At 38.6% G+C, this 7,035-nt stretch overlaps 1 pseudogene; it reads left to right on the forward strand.

The window, feature by feature from the left end:
* On the forward strand, positions 1,018 to 1,794 carry LOC110257925 (annotated as a pseudogene).

Below are 7,035 nucleotides of genomic sequence, written 5' to 3' on the forward strand. Positions count from 1 at the left end.
CAATATACACAAACATGTACTCCTAACAAAGGGACATGGATATTAAAAATGCAGTACTGTTAAGAATTGTTGAAAAAGAAGTGTAAATATACCAAATTCTGGGGCTGGGTATTAAAAAAAATGAAGAAAATATGGAGCTGCACTCTGGATTGGAAGTATATCAATGGATTGGAAGATTCGAGGTATTTTGAAAATAATGGATTCTAGTCAAATGGCTCCTTGAGTTTCAGATTTAACGCAACTAATGTAAAAATCCCAGCAAAGCAATGGCGGCTCTAAGACTGTATTTAACTGGCAGAGACAGATATAAATTGGAGAGAAACAAGAAATAAAACCTTCCCTGTTTTATCAGACAGAATAAAGAACTCAAAAATATAACCATGTTCTTAACATTTATGTGTTTCTACACAAAAGTGCAAACACAATTTAATGGAGTTACGGTAATCTTTTGAGCAGGTGACTATCATAGGCAAAAAACAAAACGTCAATGTATTGAAATAGATGAATATCACACACAAACTACAACAACAAAAATTTAGGTATCACCACAGTGAACAATTACATAAATTGGAGCAAGATTCCACACAAAATGTAAAACCTATACAAATCTTTGGAGAAAAAGTGAAAGTAAGATTTTTTTCAAATTTAGGATTAGGCAAACTGCCAGATTTGATACCAAATGCATTGTCCATAAAAGAAAATATTAACAAGTGAGTACAAACTGAGTCTAAATATTTTTAAAATTGTGTTCTTTGGAAATCTCTGTTAAAAGGATGGCAAGAAAAGCTAAACCTTAGAAGGAAGTTATCTACAAACCACACTCAGTTTTCCAATACAGATCAATTTCCATAAAACCAGTTGAACCTCAAAAATCTAGAACTCGCTTCTTCATGAAAACACTAAAAGGCAGATGATGCTGGTGTTGTGGGAGGGGCCAGAGTCTCCAGGAAGACTGGAGGCTCTGGGCACCTACAGCTGGAGGACAAGACTCTTCCACAAAGGCTTCCAGAGCTGCAGGGAGGCCAGGGTCATGGCCCAGGCAGATGAGGACAAGGATGGGGAGCTTGTGGGGGCAGAGCTGACGACAAGGAAGACAAAGCTCCCAATCACCAAGGTGGCCCACCGAGTCAAAGACATGAAGATCAAGTCTCTGCAAGAGATCTCTCTCTGTGCTCTGCCCATCAAAGAATCTGAGATCATCGACTTTTCCTGGAGGCATTCTTCAAGGACCAGTCTATGGAGATGATGCCTGTGCAGAAGCAGAACTTGCTGGTCGGAGGACCATGTTCAAGACATTTGTCACCACTAGGGATTACCAAGGACACGTTGGTTTTGGTGCCAAATGCTCTAAGCTGGTATCCACTGCCACCCATGGGGCCATCATTCTGGCCAAGCTCTCCATCATCCAGGTGCAGTGTGAAGGCTCCCGGGGGACAAGATTGGCAAGCCACATATCATCCTTTGCAAAGTGCCTTTCCACTGTGGCTCCATGCTGGTGTGCCTCTTCCCTGCCCCAGGGCCACTGGCATTGTCTCAGCCCCTGTCCTAAGAAGCTACTGCTGATGTGGAATTGATGACTGCTACACTTCTACCAGGGGCTGCACTGCCAAGCTGGGCAACTCTCCTGAGGCCACCTTTGATGCCATTTCCAAGAGTACAGCTATCTCACTCCTAATCTCTGGAGAGATGGTGTTCTTCAAGTCTGCTTCTCAGGAATTCACTAAGCACCTTGTGAGTACCCACATGAGAACCTCTGTGCAGAGGGCCTAGGCTTCAACTGTGTCCAACACATAATTTTATATTAGAGGAATAAAATGAATGAAGCTGGAAAAAATCCAACTCAATGAAATACCTACTCAATGATTAATATTGAAGGCTATCTGAGAGTTTATTGCATGTCCTTGTTTGTTGCATTTCCCCAGGAGAAAAAAGAAAAAACAATTCCAAACTTTAAAATCACCCAAAACAAGCAAACAACAAACACAAACTAATCCAGATCACTAGGCTTAATTAATAATCATGTGAGGTTTTTTTTACTTAATAAAATTCTCCATTACTTGTTTTTTCTTCCCAAAGCAACTTAAATATGATCCTTTACCACAGAGAGTAAAGTAGCATAATATTAAGGATACTTACATCAGAGTTCCTGCTCTCTCTCAGCAGGTTAAGAACCCAACATGTGTGCAAGGATATGGGTCCCATCCCTTGCCTGCCCAGCGGTTAAGGATTAGGCTTTTGAGGCAAACTGAGGATTGTAGACCACAGATACAGCTCAGATCCTGCATATGCCACATCATTGCCACAACAGTTGCAGCTACATGTGTGCACCAAGCCTGGGAATTTCCCTATGCTGCACTTGCAACCCAAAAAAACAAATACATGCACAATAAAGGTACCTATGAAGAAACCTGTTGTTGCTTTCTGTAGTGTATGTGGTTTTTTTTTTAATCTTTATACATAAGTCAATAACATGCATATAAAATGTGGTCTCCTTTCATTTGACTTTAAAATAAATGATTTTTACTATTTTACATTGTGTATAAAACTTTAAGACTTCTCTCATTTTGCCCTTTTGCAGCAAGGAGAATAAAAGCAGTTGGCATTGAAAACAACCATTACTTCCATGATAGGCACACTGAAACAGAAATAAGCCTTAGCAGTAAATCTGTTAAGAAGCACGTGTTTTCTGCATCTGCTTCATTTCCAGCACCATACCATCATTTTTTGTTTTGTGGCCATTCTCAGTAAATCTCCCATGACTAGTAGGTAACACATTTGCATGAAGACTTTGTACCTGAAACTCATTTTCTATTTTCTGAATCTGTGTCTATGAATTCTAGGACTTGCCTTTTATATCAAAATACATGTAGATAGGTTTATATAATAAGAACAAGTCTACGCCTTTTACATACTGGTTTTTAAAAGACAAATGCTACTAAATGCATCAAATCCTTTACCATTTGTGATTGTCTCCATGGAAACACTACCTGGTGAGTAGATATAGCATAATTAATGCCACATTTGACTTATTAGAAAAGTATTCTCCCTCTACTTCACTTCACCAGCGTATACACAAAAATGTTGATTGATATTTGTTCTCATACCCCAAAGTACTTTTCAAAAACATCACTTTTCACTATCATGGTCAAAATGAGAAAAAACTGCAAATGCTGTAACGAAACCATAGCTTACCATAGTTTTCTTTTGTACTATGCTACACAACTCTCTTTGCCAAAGCATTAAATTATACCAAAATTAACATATACTAATGAAAAATTAAAGCTACATATGTTTCTATATACATTTAAGTGCTGAGGGAAAAACCACCCATGTAGATATCCCAAGTATTTATCAAAATACTCCAAGATGTCTCCAGTCCCCCTCCCAGACACCCATGACCCAGGGCTGCAGTGGCAAGTAAAGAACCCAGCTTCACCAGGAAGGAGCATCAGAACCTTCTGGACAAACACGATCACAGGCAAGAGGCCTCTGGGAGTGCAGCAATCAGGGAAGAACAGCAGAAGCAACAGCTGCTGAGGGTCTGGGATGGCATCATGCTACTCCAGGGGAGCAGCCCACTGAGGTCTGTCCAAGCTATCACCAAATCTTTCTGAAAGTTGCTGGTGGTTGTTGTGATTGGCATCGAGCTGAGCAAAATACACACAGGAATACTGGCTATCCTTTGTACAATTTTACTTTACCTCTAGTTGATTTACAGTATTCTGTCAATTTCTGTGGTACAGCATAGTTACCAGTTATTCACATGCATTCATTTTCTCATGTTATCCTCCACCGTGTTCCATCACATGTGATTAGATATGGCTTCCTGTGCTATATAGCAGGATCTCATTGCTTATCCACTAAAATCTAAGAGTTTGCATTCACCAACCCTGACTTCTTCATCTATTCTACTCCCTCATCCCCTCCATTGGCAACAACAACTGTGCTCTTCAAGTCATGAGTTTGTTTCTCTTCTGTTGACAGGTTCATCTATGTCCTGTATTCCAGATATGGTGATATCACACGGTATTTTTCTTTCTCCTCCTGACTTACTTCTCTTAGTATGTGTGTCTCTAGTTCCATTCATGCTGCTGCAAATGGCATTATTTTTCTTCTGTTTTATGGCTGAGTAGTAGTCCATAAGGTATGCGCTTTTAAAATGTAAAAAGTGTCTGATGTTTTATATTCTGTGTTATACCTCTTTCAGGACACCCATTGACCTGCAGCACAGGACAAGAGAAGAGTGGTGTCCAACCTGGGGTTGGAAGAGAAGGTCAGCTATGAGTTGGAAAAGGAAAAAAAAAGTTCTGCCAGGAGCGGGAGGAAGTGAAAGTACAGAAGGCAAAGTGGCTAGTCTGGCACTCCATGGAGTCTCAACTGTGAGCTGGCAAGTAGAAACTGTAAACCAGGATAACAATGGAGATGAGTCAATCACAATAAATTACATAATATATTCAATTGCTTAAAGATATGTTGAAAGAGTCCAGGGATTTGGTAATAGAGTCTAAGGTAGAGTCAATGTTTGACACTGTTCTAAACATAACCCTTGGTCTCCAGGTGAAGGAAGTATGAACCCAGAATGTTGGGATCATGTGGGAGAAAATTTAAAGCACACCCATCCATCTGGGGCCTCTCTTTCTGTTTCTGTTTTTTCTACATGGGGACTAACAAGGACATTTTGGATCCCTTGTGGGAACATAAAGAAAAGATCATATCTTCTATTCCCCTCAACCTCAGGATAATGCCTTTCTTGATGTGAATTTAAATAAACCGTTAGCTGTGGAAGCAGCACTGACTTACCTTCCATCAGCCCTAAAATCTGCATGCCCTGTAACTATTTTCCCTGACCCTTAAGTCACAGGGCAAAATATGCATACACACATCCCTTTTGACTTTGAAGCTCTTAAGCCTCTTCATGATGGTATGATTCAGAATGGAGTTGCAGCTGCCTTTACTATGAATATGGTAGAAAGCATGCGGACACTCCATCTTCCCCCATGGGATTGGCATATGAGAGCTAAAGCCACCCTAGATGGTGGAGATTATTTAATTTGGAGGTCTATTCTGTTGGACTTCTGTCAGGAACAAGCTGGTTTAAGTCAAAGAAATAATGTTCACAATTCTTTTGAAATGTTGGTAGGGACAGGGCCCATTCTTGACCTGGAAAATCAATCCTTAGGCATATGAACAGCTGTGTGTAGGAGTCCAATGGGCCTGGATGACACTTCCTGATTGGGAAACACCCAAGCATCGATTGTACAATATCTTCAAGGCCCTACAGAACTTTATCCACAATTTGTGGACCACCTAACTGAATGGGATGGTGCCAGGTGGTACACTCTCAAGCAGCTGAGATGTCAATGAATCAATTGGCATATAAAAATGCCAATCACGGCTGTAAAAGGGCAATGGCCTCTGTACAAATTCAGGGGGCATCTCTGAATTTGTGAAGGTGTGTCAAGATGGAGGGAGTACAGGTCATACTCAAAGAGTGCTTTTTACAGCATTAATAGGAACACACTTTGAATCAGGTCTCTTTTGTACTGACAGGTTTTACACAGGAGGATCTTTTTTTATGGCTAAAACTTCAAACTTAGAAATAGGAGGTCTCCATTTTGCTTGTTTGTATGTGTATGGCATTGCCAAAATTAATTCATAATGAGCTCTACTTAACTGGCATAAAAGAAATTAAGCACCTACATAAATTCTCAATATACATAAAGTAAATCCATTTTCAGTTCATGTGACCTGGAAGATATTCAGTAGTTGATATTCATTACTATTAAAGTTTGTTGATCAAAAGAATATATACATGTCTTTAGAGCCATCAACATTTAGTATGCATGATAAAGTATTGCACCTAGATTTAATACAACTCAAATGAGATATTGAGGCTTCAGTTACTGAATAAAAACTAAACTCATTTAAGACTTAATTGTGATGTTTGGTGACATCCTGAGGTGTCCTGTAAAAAAAAGTAGGAGGTGTGTTTTCAGTAGAAAAAAAAATGAAGGAATAATGGAATTACATGTTTATTAAGGGAAAAGAAAGTAAGTCTCTCTTATAGCTTGTTACTCTAAAGGGAAAATAGTGGACAAAGTAAAGTGGATACAGAAAATAATGGAAGGTTTGTGGGAAGTGAACAATGAGAAATAAATCTTATACATTGTCAGGACTGACTACGTTTAAACTTTCAGTAAACTACTTTTAACAGTAAACTAATGTAAAACCTGAATTTTAATGTAGTCTCTCTTAAAATAAGGTTTTCTTAAAATATTGCTTTTAGTAAGAGATTATATGAATTTCCCTGCCTTTAATTTGTATGTGCTTTGAAAATCCTTTGTCTCATTCATTAGACAAATAACTAATGTTAAAGAATAATCTATGATTTTGACCATGTATTTTTATAGTATTCCATATATATAATGTATATATCATCATATATATACATATGTGTATATATTTGTGTTTAGCAAGTTTGTAAACAAACAAAGAAACAAATAGTTTGTTTACAAATTGCTAAACACAAATTACAGGGGAAACCATGTCAAATAAAAAATGGGATGGAAAAATTATTCCCTCCTTGCCAGAATTTTGCCACCCTAATGCCCTTGTAACATGGTAAGAGTCTGCTCCTAAATCACAGAAGTTAGGATAAGTAAGGAATAGCTGTGAATACCACAGTCAGGGCTATGGGAAGTCCAAGAGGGCTGCTTGCTTCTTGCCAGCTCCCTGATGAAACCAATGAAAAAAATGGTTGAAAAATGTGTTTTCCATTTGGGACATACGTTCTACAGTCCTAATAAGGCTATAATGGGTAACTAAATGAGGGTACTTAAAAAAAGAAGCCCTTTATCACAGACCTCGTTGCTATAACGACCTGCTTGTGCTAGTAAGGCTTTTGCTGAATTTTGTCACGTTTGGGGAATTTTACATGTCACTGATATCCCTTATAATCCCCAAAGACAAGTAATAGTAGAAAATGCACATCATAAATTGAAACTCCAACTTAAAAAAGCAAAAGGGGGGAAGAAG

Source organism: Sus scrofa, chromosome Y (genome assembly GCF_000003025.6).
Source record: "Sus scrofa isolate TJ Tabasco breed Duroc chromosome Y, Sscrofa11.1, whole genome shotgun sequence".
NCBI lineage: Eukaryota > Metazoa > Chordata > Mammalia > Artiodactyla > Suidae > Sus > Sus scrofa.